Source organism: Gopherus flavomarginatus, unplaced genomic scaffold (assembly GCF_025201925.1).
Source record: "Gopherus flavomarginatus isolate rGopFla2 unplaced genomic scaffold, rGopFla2.mat.asm mat_scaffold_39_arrow_ctg1, whole genome shotgun sequence".
In the NCBI taxonomy this organism is placed as follows: Eukaryota; Metazoa; Chordata; order Testudines; family Testudinidae; genus Gopherus; species Gopherus flavomarginatus.
The window spans coordinates 2416705-2437157 of record NW_026115076.1 but is presented as its reverse complement, the minus strand read 5'-3'; the positions used below and the strand labels follow the sequence as shown (position 1 = coordinate 2437157).

Below are 20453 nucleotides of genomic sequence, written 5' to 3'. Positions count from 1 at the left end.
AGGGGCTGGTGACCTTCAAGGAGATGGCTATGTATTTCACCAGGGAAGAGTGGGCTCTGCTGGACCCCACTCAGAGAGCCCTCTACTGGATGTCATGCAGGAGAACTATGAGACTGTGACCTCGCTGGGTAAGGGTTCCTGTCCCTTCTGTTCTTGGAAGGGGAAATGAAGAGTGAAGGTTCACGCCACCCCCACAATGCCATCTGTACCCTGTCCTGTTTCAGCATCACCCCAATAGGCCAGTGACACACATAATACCAGAGACCCTCCTCTGCTGCAGAACACTTTGGGAACAGAGCACAGGAGCCGTATTGCACAGTGTCAAATATCTCCTGTTTGCTCAAGTGAAACTGGGGGTTAGGTCTGGCATAACTGTCCCATACCCCTAATCATTTTTCTTGCCCTTTTCTGAACCTTTTCCAATTCCAATATTTCTATTTTTGAGATGGGGTGACATGTGCATGCAGTATTCAAGATGTGGGTGTATCATGGATTTATTTGCTGTTTTTACAAATATGATCTATGAGATATTCTGTCATATCTATCACTTTCTTAATTATTTCCTACATTGTTCACTTTTTTTCACTGCTGCTGCACATTGAGTGGATGTTTTCAGAGAACTATCCACAGTGACTCCAAGATCACTCTCTTGAGTGGAAACAACTAATTTAGACCCCATCATTTTGTATGTATAGTTGGGATTGTGTTTTCCAATGGGCTGCACTATGTGCTATCCTGTCATCTAGTACTGCTAAGATCCTGGATTCAGTAATATCCCTGCCCTTCCTGTTCCCTTTCTCCACCGAACCCCGCCAGCCCATGCTTCCTGTTCCCAGCTTCCCCAGGATTCTCGCACTGTCTCTGAACCTCTCTGTCAGCAAGAAGCAGTGCCAGGGACACTTGCCCTCTGTCTGGAGTCTTCGATTTCTGGGACATGGATTTACTTTCTCTGTGTTGTAAGAGGCTCTGTCATAATGAGTGTCTGTGATGTTACCCAGAGTACAATCTGGACTGTTAAATAGCTGTACCTCAGTCCTCCAGCATGGGGTGCCTTTTTCACTGTTTTCCCGCGAGAACAGCCCCTCTTGGCCAATTAACACACAGTCTCCAGCATGTAACTCACTCCCAGCTACACAGTATTGAGTGCTGCTAGACAGCCACTCATGAATTACACCTCAGGAGAAAACCAGCAAATTCTCAAGTGCCCAACTTTCCCCCAGAAATGTGCATCTTGCACTGTCCAGCACGCTACTGAACGACCCAAGCTCATATGAAGTCTGTCATTTCATCAGCGGAAAATGACATGCACCAGCTTGTTATCCCAAACAGAGTTTCCAACACACTTCAATCCACACATACTGGTTAGATGAACAATAAACCAAGCTTGTTAACTACCAAAAACTAAAACTAGGCCCAGTCCATGAAAGGGGCACTCCCAGGAGAGACTGTACAAAGGCTGGAACATGAAACACCTTTGTAAACCTGAGACAGCTGCCTTGGGGACAATGACAGGGAGAATCCCCCAAAGTGACTCCTTTGTTTCTGCTCTTCTCTGGCCTCCGATTGTTCCTTCCAACGTGGAGTACTTTGCACTTGTCTCTACTGAATTTGATCCTATTTACTTCAGATCATTTCTCCCGTTTGTCCAGATCATTTTGAATTTTAATCCAATCCTCCAAAGCACTTACAACCCCACCCAGCTTGGTGTTGTCCGCAAACTTGATACGTGTAAGAGAGAGACTGTTACTGGGAGGGTTTCCCCATGTGTCAGAGGGTTACACCCTGGTGGGAGGGGGCTAGGCCTGTACTGGAATAAGGTCACTCTGTGCTTCACAGTGTGCTAGAACCTAGAATGTGCATTAGCAGGGGAAAAGCTGGGGGGAATCGGCTTGTGGAATGGACAAAAGCCTAGTCTGAATTCTCACACCTTGCCCTTTTCACCCCGGCAGGCCAGAGAATAACATCCATGTTTCGCTGCAGATCATCTCGTCCTCCCAGGGGCAAGGAAATGGCTGCAATGGAGCTGGCTCAGGTAAGAGATTATCAGGGTGGCGGGCTCTGCTTGGAGGTTGAGGAGCAGTAAATGCATAAGAGGGTGGGAATTGCTAGAGGTGGTGGGAAGCAGGAAATATCTCGGGTGGAGAAAGGGAGGGGACAGCATGTGACAAACCTGCTGAGACTTGTGTAGTGTAGGGCGTGATGGGTTGTCACCCCCAGGAGGCAGTTTGTGGAGCTTCTGGGAACTGCTGTGTCCTCTAACCCTCACGCTGGGCTGGCCCTTCTCACACTGCTTTGCTGGAGATTTCGCCAGCCTCTCCAGGGCCTGTTATCACCCAACACAACAGCAGGTGGCGCCATGCAGCCAACTAAGCTACCTGAGTGCGTTACCTAAGCCACTCAAGGACAGATAGAAGACAAGAGCCAATTTCCCACTCCCCAACCTTGCACACTTGCTGTAGTATAAATCCAGAATGATACCATCTTATAGTGCACAGAGATCTCTATAATACAAGCTCATTAATGTAGTTCCCCTTCCCCTCGATATGGGACAGATGTGCACAACAAGCTGAGATTTTCCCCAGACACTTCACTCAAAATACGCTGGTTAAGATAAAGCATCAAACAAGTTTATTAACTGCAGAAAGATAGATTAAGTGATTATAAGTGATAACAAACAGATCAAAGCAGATTATTTAGCAAATAACCAAAACTCAGACTAAGCCTAACATACTAGATGGATAGAATTTGAATTAGCAATTTCTCACCCTGACTGATGGTACAAGCAGTCCCCCAAGTTTCCATACACAAGCTAGAAATCTCTTGATCCTGGGAGCAGCACTTCCCCCACATCTGTTTTTGTTTCTCAGGTGTTTCCAGAAGTTCTCTTGTGTGGAGAATGAGGCCAAGAGATGATGTCACACCCCACCTTATGTAGCTTTTCCATATGGTGGGAACCTTTTGTTCCAAACTCAGTTCCTAGTCCAGTTTGTGGAAAAATACAGCTACTAAAATGGAGTTTAGTGTCATGTGGTCTGGTCACAGGCCCTGCTGAGTCATAGTAGCCATGACTCATAGGCTGGCTGAAACATTCACAGGAAGGCTAAGCTCTTCCACAGTCCATTGTCTTTGTTGAGCCATCAGCACTGTCTGGCTTCTTCATTGTTGTACCTGAAAGGCTCATTGTGGGTGTTACCCAGAGTAAGCACATTTGAAATACAGATACAGAGTCAATATCCATAACTTCAGATACGAACATGATATGTGCACACAAATAGGATAATCATATTCAGCAAATCAGAACTTTTCCAGTGACACCACACATGATGCATCTTCTACAAAATAGATCATAATTATGTCCTAATCATATTATAATCATACCACTATGATGAATATGGGGGTGTAGTGTCAGATAGGTCCTAATTTCAAGGCACAGGAGTTGGGAATGGAACTTCCCCTCTTTGTGGAACAGGAAATAACCCTCCAGCCAGGGCTGGGACAACTTCCCAGACTCTCAGCGATGGAGCCTGAATCTACTGACATTTCATTAATTACCACCAACCCCAATCTTTGTGGCAACTGTAAACTTTATCAGTGATGATTTTGTACTCTCTTCTAAGTCATGGATAAGAATGTTAAATAGCACAGGGCCAAGAACCAATCCCTGCAGGAACCTGCTAGAAAGAAATCCACTCGATCATGGTTCCCCATTTACTATCAGAGTTTTTAATCTATTTAATGTATGCCGTGTTTATTTTGTATCATTCTAGTTTTTTTTAGTAAAAATATTGTGCTAATCAAGTCATGTCCCTTACGGAAGTTTAGGTATATTACATCAATACTATTAGCTGCAACCAAACTTTTGATCTCATCCAATAAGGATATCCCGTTAGTTTGATAGGCTCTATTTTCTCTAAACCTTTGTTAATGGGCACTACAATTCTGACCTTCTAACTTCTATTCTTTATGATTGACTTCCCCTTTCTTCCATATATTTTATTTGGAGAGTGCTTGGATTCCTACCAGGGAGCCACTATCAGGGTCCAGAGACAGCCCCATCTCCTATATTAAGCTCTGGCTAGTAGCTATGTGATAAATGTGAAGACCCTGCTTCTGTCTGCCAGATGGGAGACACAAAGGTTCTCTCTTTCTACCCTCTGATGCCTCCTGGCTGCTGTAAGCAAGGTGGGGTGGGACTCTGTTAACATGTGCCTCCCGGAGCTTCCATTTCCCTGGTGCTGCTGTTCCGTGAATAGTGGGGTTGTGAGTGGGTCAGCAGGTACTGAGTATTGGACTCCTGCTCTTTCAGGGGCCGGTGACCTTCGAGGAGGTGGCTGTGTATTTCTCCAGGGAAGAGGGGACTCTGCTGGACCCCACTCAGAGAGCCCTCTACAGAGATGTCATGCAGGGGAACTATGAGACGATGGTCTTGCTGGGTAAGGATTCCTGTCCCTTCTGTTCTTGGAAGGGGAAATGAAGAGTGAAGGTTCATGCCACCCCCACAATGCCATCTGTACCCTGTCCTGTTTCAGCATCACCCCAATAGGCCAGTAACATACATACTACCAGAGACCCTCCTCTGCTGCAGAACACTTTGGGAACAGAGCACAGGAGCAGCATCACACAATGTCAAATATCTCCTCTTTACTCAAGTAAAACTGGGGTTAGGTCCAGCATAATGAACAGAAGCTTCCTACCCCCAGCCTTCTCTCAAACCCTGAGCCTTCTCTACCCAAACCAGAATGTGCTTGGGGTGTAACAAGCAGGCGGCTGGAGTCAGAGCTGCCAGTCCAGGGTTACTTATCATACAGACACTCAGTGCGTCCTTGAACGCTGGCTGGGAGTATCCAGACAGGGGAGCTCCAGCAGCAGAACACTGAATCTCACCCAGGATTACAGATGACACAACTCCTCGCTGATCTGGATTGCACCCCAGCATGTGAAAATGGCCTAGGTTGGTAGTGACATTTCTTGAGACATGGAGAGTCTTGCTCCCATATCACCAGGTGTAATAAAAATAACAGGAAAGGCCAAATATGGAAAACTGATTGTTCAGCTTGCTTTTGACCTGCATCATATTTTGCAATATATTCCAAATAAGGAAATTAACGTGCAACGTATGTGTCATTGTTTGTGGTTTTAAGCTGTAAAAGGCTTGTGTGATTTTTAGCTCAGGAACAGTATTCCAATAGCTGTCGCCCCCTGCGTGCTTGTAACCAAGAAAAGAGCCTCAGGCTGAGCTGATTCAAATATTAATCCTGTGGTCGTTTTCCACAACAGCCTCAATAGGTCCCTGTGATGGAATGTAAGGCTACATCTAGACTACCCACCGTATCGGCGGGTTAAAATCGATTGCTCGGGGATCGATATATGGCGTCTCATCTAGACGCCATATATCGATCCCCGAGCGCGCTTATATCGATTCCGGAACAACACCAACCCCAACGGAGTTGCTGATTTGACAGGGGGAGCCGCGGACATCGATCCCGCGTGGTGAGGATGGGATGAGTAATCCGATCTTAGATATTCGACTTCAGTTACGTTATTCACGTAGCTGAATTTGCGTATCTAAGATCGATTTCCCCCCGTAGTGTAGACCAGCCCTTAATGTCTTCACACCTTCCCCCTGCAGGAGAATGGCTGTTTGACCAGCTGTTTGCCTTGCTGTCTCTGAGGAACTGGTCTGTGGGTGTTCCCCAGAACTGTAACTTTTTCAGTAATATCATACTGTAAAATCTCACAATTTTACATACAGTGTTACTACACATTTTAACAGGAGGATAATATTCAGTAGGTTATGCGTTTTCTAATGATACCTCACAAGCCAGTTTCCACTAGCAGGGTCTTCTCTGTTCACAGAATTTCTGATAGTTTGATGTCTGCTGGCACTGGATATCACTATTTTGGCATCTCTCTCTCTGTCTCAGTGAGCACCCGCTGTGGTTGTTGAAAGTCTGTGATGGGATCTATGGGATGCAACTGAACAGTGGCACCCCTGAGCCCTTTGTCCCACCACCTGGGCTCCCTCTCACACATGTGATGCTGAGACAAGCTGTGAATCTCTGGCAGATATTGCACTTACACAGACATCCGTAGGTAGGGACACAGCCAACTGAATTACATGAATGCTTCTGCAGCCACTCATAACACTAATGATAGAAAGTCGCCCCCCCTACAGCTCTGCAGCCTTGCACCCCTGGATCATACCATCTTGCCTTAATCAGAAGCCTGATCAGTGTGAGTTTATTACACAGGGTCCACCCCTCCCTCACTGTGAATAGTACATGAACCAGCCTTTGTAATGGAGCTGAGATTTCCCAAGAACTTCAAGCAAAATACACCAGTTTAAGTAGAGCATAAAACAGATTTATTAACTACAGAAAGATGGAGTTTTAAGGATTATAAGTGGTAGGAATAAAAGATCAAAGTAAATTACCATGGAAATTAAAGATAAATTCACAATCTAAACTTTACACCTTATTACACTAGGGCGTAGTTCAGTTGTGCACACAGGAAGGCTTAATGCTCGAGCTGCTGCACATGCTGGGCAGGCTTAAGGTCGGGCTCCCCATGGCAGGAGAGAAGAAGACTCGGCCCCTGGAGGGGCAGGCTGGGGCTTCCTGGATCCCATTTGCTCACAGCCAGCGCGCTGCCCCCACTCCCAAGTCATCCATGGCGCCCCCAGGTCGGCCAGAATGGAGCAGCAGTTTTCACTGCACTACGTCCACTTATGGCTTACAGGCAACTCCCAGACTCACCACAGTCCACCATCTCGGCCAGAAAGGAGCCCACTCAGCCTCACCATTGCTGCTTTTCCTTCCCCCAGAACCCCGCTTCTCCTGGGCTGCAAGTAGCCATCCCTGGGATGCCAACAGGCAGCCACAGGGGTCTGTCTCTCAGCAGCCAACCGCACCTCCATGGGTTCAGCCCTCAGAAGGGTAGGTGGGGGTTTCCTGGATCCCAGTTGCTCACAGCCAGCCCAGCCTCCACCTCTGAAACCATCAGTCATGCCCCCAGGTTGGCCACAAAGTAGCCGCCATTCTCCACTTGGACTCAGCTTTGCTTGTTTTCCTTTCACCCAGAACCTCCCTTCTTCTCCTGGGCTGCAAGTAGCCACTCCTGGGAAGCCAAGAGGCAGGCACAGGATTCTACCTCCCAGCAGCCAACCACACCTCCCCAGGCTTTGCAGAATGAAGGGTGGTGCTCTACTAACCCCACTTAGCCGCACAGCTTCTTCCCTGCCTTCCTCAGCTCAACTTTCCTCTATTGCCCCATTCCTGCCTCACTTCCTCCTTTGGCCAGTCACGCAAAGGAGCCCAGCAGGAAGTGAGAGCCTCTATAGGCCAACCTCCAACAGCAGAGGTGGCCAAGCCACAAGCCTCCAAATGGTGACTGGCCTAACTACTCTAGGTTCTCCAGCCTGACACCAAGGTGCTTTCTCCACTGCTGTCAGCATCCTCTGTCATGCAGGGGTTGGAGTTATCCCAGGGACAGGCCAATAGGAGGAGTGCCCTTTCTGAATAACAAGGGGATCTGGGAAAAGAAAGACAGCGTTTTTCTGCCTGGTTTTGAACCAGGGACCTTTTGCGTGTTAGGCAAATGTGATAACCACTACACTACAGAAACTCCACCTACTGGGTTGTTGCTCACTCTGGCACAGACCGATGGACAAATCTAGAGAATGTGGTGGTAGCCCCTCGATAGGTCAGCTGGCAGGGCAGAGGACTGGAGCCAGCACTCAGGAAGTCGTCCTTACCTCGCCCGTGTGACTCCAGCTTGAGGGAGAGCTTCTTTTTCTTCTCCTTGCTGACAAAGAGCAAGAGAAGAATGAAAGGTCAGGTGGGCCAACTCGGTGCAGAAGCCCATGCTGTCTTTTCCTGCTGCATAGCCTGAAATGAGGGACTCGTGGCAGTTAAAGGAACTGCTGCACTCTCAGAAAACATCCCAGCCCGTGCATAAAGGAGGATAGAAGAGCCTGTTAGTCTAGCACGCTCCCAAGCTGAACTGTTTCAGCAGCTGCTAGGTTTCTTTTTGGCCTGTTACTTTTCTGTCTGGGATGTTGTTGTCAGCTGTGGCACAGAAAAAGGACGTCATTGCGAGCTGCCCATGAAGATAAGATTAACTTTTGCCTTCCTTGCTCGGCTTTACTTGCTTCCTCACCCTATTCCTGCCTTAGTTCCTGTGTTACCTGAAGGCAACGGGGGCCCAGCAGTACGAAGAGGAAGTTAGACAGCTAGACCCTGGTGGCAAAAGTTCTACCACCGCTTGCCACCCCACTCTCTTCTCCCAGCTTCACATATTGACCACCAGGGACTTGGTGCCCAGCAGCGCAACGGAAGGCAGTGGACAGAGCCACCCTCGCCTTGAAGCTCTGGCTCATTAAACCGTATCTTCAGTCGCTGATGGCCAATGAGAGACCAACAGCGCTTGCCATTTTAGCACTTGAAAATGCCATTGGTCAGTCACTGGATCTCTTTAATGCTGTTACATAACAAATGAAAATAGAATCTCAGTGTGACATTCTGTACCTTTGGGGGAGTGTGCTGTAACCCCCATATTCCTCATTTTCATATAATCGTGATCTTATATACAGAGCATGCCTTGTAAGGTATCAGGGGAAAGGATATGATCTGCTGAAAGTCATTTCTCTACCCATAGATGTTTACCATTCATGCATATGAAGTTATGAGAATTGTGCAGTGTGGTTATCACTATGCTGCAAGGTGGGGGAGTCAGCCAAATATTAGCTCCCCAGTGACAACAGCAAGGAAAGTAACCAACACCCGGACAGGGTGTCAAACAACCCATCAACAGCCATTGTTCAGCAAGGGAGCTACAGTGCAATCACTTACCTGCAAGAGGACACCCCAGGGGAATTGCTCAGACTTGCTTGGAGAGACGCAGTGATGCTGACCTGACTCTGAAGGGGGAGCAAAGCCAAGAGGGAAGAAAGGACATGATAAAAGCAGAGACATTTGCCATGCTTTGTCTCTCTCGTCCACCTACATCTACAGACACCCCCACACCAAGCAACTGAAGCACTGACGAAAGGGGAGAGCCTGGCTGAAAAGCCACCAGCCGGCCTGTGGTGAGAAGCATCTAAGTTTGTAAGGGCATTGAAAGGGTTAAGATCAGCTTAGAGTGCATTTTGCTTTTATTTCACAAAAACAACAAGGAGTCCGGTGACACCTTAAGAACTAACAGATTTATTTGGACACAAGCATTCGTGGGTAAAAAGCCCTCTTCTTCAGATGCATGGAGTGAAAATTGCAGATAGAGGCATAAATATATATTGGAACATGATGTAAAGGGAGTTACCATACAAGGGGAGAACCAGTGTTGAAGGCTAATTCAGTCAGGGTGGATGTGGCTCTCTCCAAGTAATTGACAGGGAGGTGTCAATACCAAGAGAGGGAAAATTGCTTTTGTAGTGAGCCAGTCACCCCCAGTCCCTCTTCAAGCTCAAATTAATGGTGTTAAGTTTGCAGATCAGTTGTAACTCTGCAATTTCTCTTTGAAGTCTGTTTTTGAAGTTTTTTGAATGGCTTCTTTTAAATGGCTACTTTGAATGGCTACGTTTAATTGTGTTATTGAATATGAACATGTAAACGTGTTATGGAAGTCCCATGTGGTCTAGTGGTTAGGATTCTTGGCTTTCACCCAGACAGCCTGGGTTCAATTCCCCACACAGGAACAATGCAGAGCTTCTCCTTGGAGGGGAGACAGGAAACAAAAAGAATGGGAAGGGATCCTGCCAGCAGCAGAGCTGGATAGAGTTGGGAGCAGTACTGGATTTGACATGGTGCCATAGTGCTAGGCCCATGCTCTGAAGGGACCTGTAACAGTAACTTCCTCCCCTCTGCAGAAAGGGAGCCTCAGAGCAGCCTGGATATTCAGTAGGGGAGCTGAGACCCCATAGGGCCCTGGGAGCTGTAGTTCCTTGACCAGCTCCCTGCCTTAGAGCAGGGAAGGAACATTTCCCAGCATTCCCTTGGCTGCTATCAACAGGAAAGGGAGGGGGGAAGCTGTGAGCCTCCATGTGCTGCAGCTTGCTGGGGCTGGGGGGCTGGCTGGTTGCTAGAAGGGGGTGCCACCTGTGAGTAGGGAAGAGGTGTGACCAAGGAGTAGAAGGCTTTGGCCCAGGTAGCACCCTCAGAAGACTTCCCCAGACAGGCTTAGGGATGCTGGTGTGACCTCGCCTGGCAGCCCCCAAAGATGGAACTGGGTGGACTAACTGGACAGGGCCCCTCTCTATCTGAAGCTGGGCAAGGGAGGTATGTGGATCCCACCAGAAGGTAAAATGGTAAGGAAGGAAGGGGAGGCTCTACTGGACCTGGACAGCTTCAGATACAGGACAGGAGGATTTCCACTTCTGAGCCATGAAAATAGAAATTGACTTTTCCTTTCCAGATGTATCTAATATTCATAAAGGGAATCTAGCCCCTGCCTTCCAGATCTAAACACCTCAAAATCAGGAGTGCTCAAGCTCAATTTGGGCAGCTGTTACTTCATTTCTCCCAAATCAAATATGCTGATCCACTGTCATTTACTGTAGAAAAAGTAGGAGAAAATTGAGCAACAAACGTTGGGGTCTTCACAGTGCTAACGAGGGCTGGAATTGCTATTTTCAACAGCCATTACACTTTTTTTTTTAGTTTTGTTTGTTTAAAAGGAAGACAGTGATATTGCACTGGCAAATTCCCCATAGAAACAAAGAATGGAACAAAAGAATAATAAAGGCACCTCAACTTTCCTCATTTATGTAGGACGGTCTTATTAGATGGATCCAGACATCTTCCAATCACAGAAGCTGATAATTGTTCCACTTTACTGCAGTTCTGTAACCATGCAGGAACCTAGAGGAGGAAAGTGCCTAACTCCAGAGCCTGCAGCTGCCTAGGGCCAGTGCTGAGGATTTAGAGTCCCTAGTGCTGCCCTTGCAAGGTTCAAGCATGCTCAGCCTTGGCATTGCCTCCGCTCCTGCGGCTAGTAGCTGCAGCTGTCTAAGGCTGGCCTCTGGCAGTTGCCCCATGGCTGTAGCTAGAGAAACTACAAGTGGCTGTATGACTCCTGGGGCCATTAAGCTAGAGCACCTAAAGACACTGGAGTTAACCTCAAGGAACAGAGGTCACCAGTAGGAAAGGAATGTCGGGGGAGCAGGGAAGGCGGGAGCAGGTCAGGCTTGCAGAGGGAGCTTCCACCTGGTTGGGAGCATGTCCAAAGTAGAAAGGAAACAAGTATGGGGAGAGGTGGTGGTGACCAGGTAGCAGACTAGCACGTAGATGGGAGCAGAGGGAGAGACGCTGGTGTCTTCAGATTCCCAAGGGCTAAGTCCTCACTTTGGGGAAATAGTGTTTGCAGGTGGCTTGCTCACATGGCAGGATGGGGGCTGAGGGAGGGATCTGTCAGAACTGATCAGGTGTCTGCTGGCTTTAGGACTTTGAGCTGAGACTAGGACCACATGCAGTGACTAGTGACATGGGGGGTACTGGAGACATGGCTAGAGAAGTTCTGAATGAGGAAAGAGATAAATCTGTGGGGAGTTTCCTTGGTCACTATGAAAGTTCTGCTCACTGTGGACACTGGTAAACCCACATGGGTGTACAGCTCAATAAGAAAACCCGCGGGCTGAGGGAGCTGTTTATGGCAATGCATATAGTCATGGAGAGGTGTGTGATCAAAATGAAAAATGTCTCTGAGGTTCAGTACCGGGTATACGAAGGCACCAATGGCACTGCCCCACCAGGCCCACACTCGGAGCCCACAGTGACTATACTGGGGCCCACAAATATGTTTGGTGCCAGGGCCAACAAAAGGTTAATCCAGCCCTGACTGCCTGAGCACTATTTCAGCCTCACATTTTTGGGTGGAACTCCCACAGTGAGAGCTGCAGAGCACTCCCCCGCAACACACACGCACACACTCGTCCTGGTGTTGGGAGGGGAACAGGAGAAAGGACAAAAGAAGAGATGAAGAGAAAGGAGGGAGGGACAGGTGGATGGAGGAAAAGGTGAAACACAAATGACAAACCCTAATGTCCCTATGATTCTAAGGGACAAAATCCCAGGTGCGGAATAAAATTCTGCCTCCTTAAGCTCATGTTTTCCATGCCTAGAATTCAACTCTCACCAGATGGATCAGACTGAACAGGTTTCACACCTCCAGGAGGCTCTTACCTTCTAAAGAGGGACGGCTGTTTTCTAGTAAAATCACTACAAGGGAAGGAGAAAACTGGAAAGAGGTTTCTCCTGGCGCTCACGTCCGTGAACCCAAATACTCTCTCAGTCCTCAGACAGAGACCTGGAGAAGGAGACTTGCTGAAGCAAAGCCACAGGGGTCTCTGAGGTTTCCCTAGCCCCTGGCCCCTGACTGATGTCAGGATCTCTCTGTGAGGTCACCACCTGCTCACCAATAGTCTTTGACCAATAGTGTGAGGTCCTGCAAAAGGCCTTTGTGATGTCACTGCCACACCCCGCCCTTGCTGTGCCAATGTCCTGCCCCGGCCAGGCACTTTGGAGCTTTGAGCTACTCCCTGTGGATCACCTCACTCAAGGAGCTTTTCTATAGAGCATCCTCAGATGTCTAAGCACACGAGTGCCATGGCAATGAACTGACACACATGGCACCAAGATGAGATCATTAGTAGACTAACCTATAGGAGAAGGACACCCCAGCATTAGTAGGGGAGAAATCCCTACTGAACATGCATTACACCTAGCAGCCCCTGCGTGGGGTCGGGCGGGGGCTGCGGAGGGCGGAGACCTGGGAAAGGGATGGATGGAAAATGTCTGTGCAGCCGGGACATGGCCGGGGGGCGAGGGGAGAAGAGCAGGTGACCCCTGAGGAGCGGGGAGAAAAAGGGAGGGCTGAGATCCCCTCGGAATTACCACTGCCCCCTCCGTGGAGACCCCCCTCCTCTCCTGTCCTGCCCCCTTTCTCCCTAGAGAGCAACAAGCAACATCCAGGCTGACACCCCCTTCCCTCAAACCCCTGAGAAGTTCCCTGTTCCCCTCCCCCCATTGTGCCCCATTTTCTCTCCCCTTTGCCAATGGCCAGTTCAGATCTCAGGTTTGGGGTGTTTCCCCCCATTTTCACCTGCAGTGATTTGTCCTTGTGTAGGTGGGAAATGGTTCCCCCGAGTGCTTTCTGAACTGGGCAGAGGCTGGGGGGGGCCTGAGACAGGGTCACCTCTGGGCTGGGCTGGGGGGCCACTCTCTCCTGGCAACAGGGCGTGGGAAGGGCCAGGAAGGGGAGGGGGGAGCAAGTGTCCCCCATAGAGAGGGTCCAGCCCCAGGCTGCTACCAGTAGCACATTCCTATCCTGGCCGGGGGGGGAGGCTTTCTCCAGGTGGGACCTGCCCCCTAGGCAGCCCCAGGCTCTGACCGCACCAGCCCTGCCTGGAGCCCCCAGTGAGTGAGAGACCCCGGAGAGGGAGGGGGACGGAGCACTGGGCCATGACAGGAAAGTGACTCTCTCCCCTCAGATCTTGGTGTTTTCCTCTCATGTTATCAAATATGCAGTTTGTGACACAATTTCTTTGCAAATCTCAAAGATTCAAATAAAATAACCTAAACATTTGCCCCACTTCTCTCTAGTTGTCTATTTCTAATTGAATATGCCCTGAGATTTTCCTGTCTCTAATTATAAAATAATAAGAAAATCTCAGATTTACACCTTTTCTCAGATTATTGAACACAAAATGTTTGCAAATGTTGCCCATTTCCTCTTTATTCATTTATCAAGTATTCATGTGAAACACTCAGATTTTACCTCCTATCAACAACTGATATAAAATCCCTCTGATTTTCCACTTTCCTCTCTATAATTTGCAAAATGGATCCAAAATCTCTGATTTCCACCCTTTGTCTTTCATTTCTGAACACTGATCTGAAAGCTCAGGTTTTCCCTTTGTGTCATTATCAAATGTCAATTAACAATCCTCTCAAGTTTTGTGCTGTTCCTTATGTTTCTAAATCCCAAAAACTTCTTCCTTCGGGGGAACCTGTTGCCCTGAGTCGCTCTCCATTCTGGATGTTGCAGGGGATTAAATTTGCCAGTGATTGTCTTTCCCCTCTCCTTTGAGGATCATTTGTTCCCTCTTTTAGCTCTGTTAGATATTTGCCAAAGAAAGAGACCAGCCTGATATTTAATACACATCAAAGCCAGAGGCCTCCCCCTGTTTGGGGATCAGTGGTTCGCAGCTGGTAGTGGGAGAGTTGGCTGGCCCCTTTTCTTTTCTCCAGCTGGCACAGGATGAGGGGGTCACTCTGAGTGCAGCATGTCTTGAGAAGTATCCCAAACCACAAGACAAATGGTCTCTGTGAAGGGTTGCTTCCCACAGTGCTAAGATGTAGCCACCTCTGGCAGGATCCATGGTGGCTACTATTTGCTAGTGACAGGCCACGGAAATTTCTTACCTATTTTGCCCCTCCATGCCAGGCCTGCACAACATACGGCCCACGGGCAACGTGCGGCCCGTGAAGTCTCACTGTGCATCCCGCAGCCGGAAATCAAAGGGCTCTGGGCTGCCCGTAGCCGCGGGGAATCCAAACCCCTTTAAAGTCAGCCGCGGCCGGGATTCAAAAGGTTCTGAGCTACCCACAGCCGCAGGGAGCCCAGAGCTCTTTAAATCTCAGCCGCGGCCAGGATTTATAGGGCTCTGGGCAGGCGGGCGGGGAGCTCAGAGCTCTTTAAATCCCAGCCACCAGGGCCGGCTTTAGGCCAATTTAACCAATTCCCTTGAATCGGCCTCGCTCCTAAGAGGACCCCGCACCCAAGCCCCAGTACCAGCAAAAGCCAGTGTGCTGTACCAGGGTGGCCCAGTTTCCCCAGGGGGCAATTAAAAGGCCTGGGGCTCCCAGCAGGGGCTGGAAGCCCAGGCCCTTTAAATTGCCACTAGAGCCCTGCTGCTGGAGCCCTGGGGTATGGCTGCGGGGCTCTGGGGGCTATTTAAAAAGTCTAGGACTCCCATTGCTTCTACCTCCCCGGCCCTTTAAATAGCCACTGGAGCCCCACCGCTTCCCCAGGGTTCCCGTGGCTATTTACAGAGCTGGGGCAGTGGAAGCAGGGGCGCCCCGGGCCCTTGAAATAGCCCCCAAGCCCCAGGCTGCTGCTGCTACCCTAGTGGGAGAGGGGGGAGGAGGAGGAGGAGAAGGAGGCACTCACCATAGAGGACGGGCTGCACCCCCTGTACCTGCACCCCCTGCCCTGCCTGCAGCCAGCCCGTCCCCAGCCAGCCCCTGCTGCACCCCCTGCCCGCACCAGCCCCGCACCTCCTGCCCTGCTTGCACCAGTTCCTGCCTGCAGCCTGCCCATCTCCAGCCAGCCCCACACCCCCTGCCTTGCCTTCAGCCCTGCACCAACCCCTGTCTCCAGCCAGCCCTGCACCCCCTTCCCTGTCTCCAGCCAGCCTCTGCCACACTGCCTGCCCTGCCCGCAGCAGCCCTGCACCCCCTGCCCTGTCTCCAGCCAACCCCTGCCATACTGCCTGCCCTGCCCGCACCAGCCCTGCACCCCCTGCCCTGTCTCCAGCCAACCCCGTACCCCCTGCCTTGCCTTCAGCCCTGCACCAACCCGTCTCCAGCCAACCCCTGCCTCACCCCGCTGCCTGAAGCCAGCCAGTCTCGCACTCCTTTGTCTCCAGCCCTGCCAACCCATGCCGCACCCTCCCTGTGGCCCTGCCTGAAGCCAGCCAGCCCACCCCACACCTCTTGTCTCCAGCCTGCCCCACACCCCTTGCCCAGCCTGCAGCCAGACCCTACCTCTCGCATCCTCCCCCTCCCCCACCTCCAGCCAGCCCCATGTTCACTGGTGCCCTGCAGTTCCGAGGGAAGTAACCCTGCACACCTGCTTCAATGAGATGGGCAGGGAGCAGCTGGGACCCACACATGTGCACCCTAGCACACCCTAAGGGAGTGGCAGAGCTCATTTCTAGTTCAGACCCATCTTTTTAAAAAAGAACTTTTAGGTAGGGTTAACATACATCTGTACTTTCCCGGACATGTCAGGCTCTTTGGTTCTTAAATCGCCATCTGGGAGGAAAATACGGACGTATGGTAACCCTACTGGTACAAAAAATACATACTGTGGCAGAACTTTTTATAGGGAACCGGTTGTTAAGAACTGAAAGGCTTTTTTTTCCCCAGTCATCCCTGCGGGGCCCCGCACTTCCTAAAGCCGGCCTGCCAGCCACGGCCGGGATTCAAAGGGCTCTGGGCTGCTCGCAGAGATTCCCGGCCGCAGCTGAGGTTTAAAGGTCTCAGGGCTCCCCACCGCCACGGGCAGCCCAGAGCCCTTTGAATCCCGGCAGCAGCTGAGATTTAAAGGGCTCAGGGATCCCTGTGGCTGCAGGCAGCACAGAGCCCTTTGAATCCTGGCGGCAGCTCCAGGGGATGGAGTGAGGCTGGGATTTCAAGGGCTCAGGCTCCCCTCAGCAGCAGGAGCTCTGGGACCTTTATATCCCTGCCCCAGCCCTGAAAAGCTCCGGGTTCCCCCAGTCGTCAGAGCCCCAGGCCCTTTAATTTGACCCTGAGGGCTCCCAGCCACCTCTTTGGCTGGGAGTCCCTGGTTGATTTAACATCAAGTAACACCTCCCCACCACCAACCTTCCTTTTTGACCCACAGCTGTTTTGGTGGGGCGGCGCTGGGGAAGGAGGGTTTGTTTCTGCAGGGCTGGGCGGGGTGTTTCCGCCAGGCTGGGAGGTCCTGAGTGGGGGTGTTTCCGCAGGGCCGGGGGGTTTCGGTCCTCAGCTGTTTTCTTTGGAGCATTGTGGCCCTCGCTGTTTTACTCAAAGTACTGTACAGGAACTTTTCAGGGGGATTAAGGCAAAATGCCACATTTATTAGTAATACAGGTATCAATTAATACTCTATGATATGCACATGAGATATATATCACAGTCATGCATTCACGCACACACACAGACATAAACACACTCCGTCTTGCTTCTACCGATCCAAATCCTTGGTCCGATGGTGACAAGACGAGATCCGGGGTCCTTCTGCAAGACACCTCGCATTTATAGCAGCTTCCCTCTTATGCAAATCTAGACCAGATTCAAAATCTGGGTCTGCGCCCGTTGGTCTTTGTGCTGCTTTTCTCTGGGTGTTGTCCCAATGCTGCTCAAAGAGGGTGTTTTCTAAAGAAGGTGCTCGCTTCTAATCCCTGAGGCCATCACTATGTCTGCTCTTCTTTATTGGGCCCACTTGACAAGTTGTATTGTCCTTTGCTCTGGCTCCCATTCCCTCTTCAACTCTTGTAGCTGTCTGGAGGTGGGTGTCTTCCAAGCCTCACTCATTCACACCTCATTCAGTCAATAGAGCAATTGATTACAGAGTGCGGGGGAAGATCTTATTCTACTTCTAGCAAAAAGGCACATGTTTTCTTTTACTTTAACTATACTATCCTTAGGGGCTATAACATTTGATACAAAGTTTTCTACCAATTCTCTATATAGGGATCTAATACAAAGTTGTATGAAAATAGAGAGGCACAATGCCAAGTCATATGAATTACAAAATAACATCATGCCGGATGCAATGTCATAAAGATAAAGATACTTAATACAAAATAACACAATGCAACGTTATAAAGATTTATAGAGATAGTTAATACTGAGATTTCTCTACATCACCACTTTAGGAGTTGTGCAGGCCTGCTGACGGCATTCGCGGGGCTTCTTGCTCGTGTGGATTCTCTGATGCTGAATAAGGTGAGAGCTGCGATTGAAGGTTTTCCCGCACTCACTGCATTCATAGGACCCCTCCTGTGTGTGGATTCTCTGATGCCGAATAAGGTGTGAGCTGCGACTGAAAGTTTTCCCGCACTCAGTGCATTCAGGACGGAGAGGATAGCTCAGTGGTTTGAGCATTGGCCTACTAAACCCAGGGTTGTAAGTTCAATCCTTGAGGGAACCATTTGGGAATTGGTCCTCCTTTGAGCAGGGGGTTGGACTAGATGATCTTTTGAGGTCCTTTCCAACCCTTATAATCTAGGATTCTATGATAGGATCGCTTCCCTGTGTGGATTTTCTGATGCCTAATAAGGTGCGAGCTGCGACTGAAAGTTTTCCCGCACTCATTGCATTCACAGGGCCTCTCCCCTGTGTGGATTCTCTGATGTTGAGAAAGGCCTGATCTGTAAGTGAAGTTTTTCCCACACTCAGCACATGTATTTTTTTTTGCTTTTCCCTGCAGATTTCCTGCTGTATTCTGGTTTCCTTAAGGCCCTTCTGAGTTCCCTGACAGGAAATAAATTTATCCATTTTCTCCCCTGGCTGGTTTCCCTGCTCTTTTTCTGGTCTGTGCTGAACCTCACACGTCATTGCATCACCTGCTGTGATAGAGACAGAAACCTCAAAGAGGGATGGAAAGGGAAGGCCAAACCAAAACAAGTGCCTGAGAGAGGACAAATAAAAATCAGGAACTCAGCTCCCCCCAACAGGAGAGAGGAGGGGATCAATTCAGCCTTCACATCCCATCCAACTTCACAGGGGGAAGGGAGAAAGCTACTGCCCGGTGTCTGCTAGCATCTATAGGAAGCCTTGAGCTATATTTACCCTGCGGATGCGACCCCTGTGATGGACAATAATGAACTGAGAGACTTCCCAAGAGCTTTGTAGGGCATCCTAGATGTTTCCTTCAGGCACTTACAGATTCTGAGTTGGTTTAATGTTTCCTCATCTGTGCGGGGAGATCTCAGGATCTCTCTTTCCTCTGAACCCTGGAGCTCTGGGACCCATGGCTCTTTCCCTTGTTCCAGCTGGGAGATCATATCACGTTGGAAAACCAGAAACTCCGCTCAGATGAAAGAAAACAAAGGAGTTCAGTTGATTTCATACAACTTGATCATCAAAAACATTCTGTTAATTTATCTTCAGTGCTTAGTGTGACCTAGTGTGCCTGGGGCAGTCCTCACTGAAAATGCCAAGGTCAGAGCAGGCTGAAAAAGGGAGAGCAGATGCTCCCCATACTGGTGGTTAACACTGAAGTTAAACTCACTGACCAGTCACAAACTGTGTTTCTGATCCCACACACTGGTTAACGAGACTCTGAAAAAAGAAATCACACGGCCCCCTTTATTGCATGACAGTTCTCTGACTCCTAATCAGCAACTAGGTCCCGTACAGTGAGAGGTTATTTAAAAACTCTGCTCACTGTGATACAGCATGGCCAGAGGGCAGCAGGAGAGTGATCCTAATTGGATCCAGGAAGTGGGTGGGTAGAAGGTTAGCCACATTACCCAGGTTTGGATCTCATCCAAAATACCACGCTGCCAGCCAATCCTTTAGCAATTAAACTAAATGTTTAGAAGAAAGAACAAATGAAAGAATGAAGTTAAATTCCATCCTTCCAGACAATTCTTTAGCATCTAAACTAAAGGTTTAAAAGAAAGAAAGACAGAAAGAATTTAAATGGAAAAGCAGTCAGATACATTCCAAAATGGATATATCAGGTTCTTTGCAGTATTGGTGAGTTGCTGGCTTGAAAGTCTGTCTGGAACGCATCCACAGCTTGGATGGGTCATTCAGTCCTTTGTTCCAGGGTTCAGTTTGCAGTGAAGTTGCTCCAGAGGTAGGAAGGGGGATTGAAGACAAGATGGAGATGATGCAGCTGCGCTTTATATTCCTTTTGCCATGTGGCTTGTACTTCCTGTGTCCCAAACACAAGCTTCACAGCACATGGCATGGAAAAGCTTTGGAGGTTTCATTACACAGGCAAACCCCGGCATGTCTTGCTGACTCAATAGGTGTGTCCCCTTGGTCCATAGGTTCATTGTACAGCTGATGACCCTCAATGGGCCATCAAACATGCTAGGCAATGTTGATGCCAATATGTCTGGGGGTGTCACCCAGAAAAACTGCACAAGTCTGGAAATACAGATATACCTTACATATCTGTAACTAACAATACAAAGGTGATAGAAACATAGAAACAAAATTATCATACTTGGCAAATGATAACATTTTCACTGACACTTTACATGGCATACCTAGCATGATTCATTGCAATTTTATCAGATTACATTATTTTATTATTAATACCAAAGTGTCTCACAATTTCATGCAGTCTCACACTTGCTAAACTAGTGAATTCCCAGGACCAGTTCCCCAGGTCCTTGAAGATGCCAAACATTGTGTTTATGAGGGATTGAAATACCCACATATCTGCTGGGAACACACACACAGACACTGTGTCAATCTGTACCCCTGTGTTCACTCTTCTAGAAAATTATGATCAATTTTGTACCCAGTATGGCTTGTGAGGTATCATTAGAAAACGCATAACCTACTGAATATTATCCTCCTGTTAAAATGTGTAGTAACACTGTATGTAAAATTGTGAGATTTTACAGTATGATATTACTGAAAAAGTTACAGTTCTGGGGAACACCCACAGACCAGTTCCTCAGAGACAGCAAGGCAAACAGCTGGTCAAACAGTCATTCTCCTGCAGGG

General features: G+C 49.0%; 1 protein-coding gene and 1 long non-coding RNA gene across 7 annotated transcripts in view; one reads left to right on the top strand and one right to left on the bottom strand.

Moving 5' to 3' along the window:
- Window positions 1–20453, bottom strand: part of LOC127042400 (zinc finger protein 862-like) — a 751328-nt gene that overhangs the window by 119539 nt on the left and 611336 nt on the right. The window lies entirely within an intron of this gene.
- The window catches only part of LOC127042403 (uncharacterized), a 1287231-nt gene that overhangs the window by 661252 nt on the left and 605526 nt on the right, over window positions 1–20453 (top strand). For 5 of the 6 annotated variants that reach the window (XR_007771929.1, XR_007771930.1, XR_007771926.1 and 2 more), the window contains exon 1: window positions 17660–17792. This is a non-coding gene — a long non-coding RNA (uncharacterized LOC127042403). Of the gene's footprint in view, window positions 1–17659; window positions 17793–20453 lie in introns of those variants that run through there. The other variant, XR_007771928.1, reaches the window with a different exon arrangement.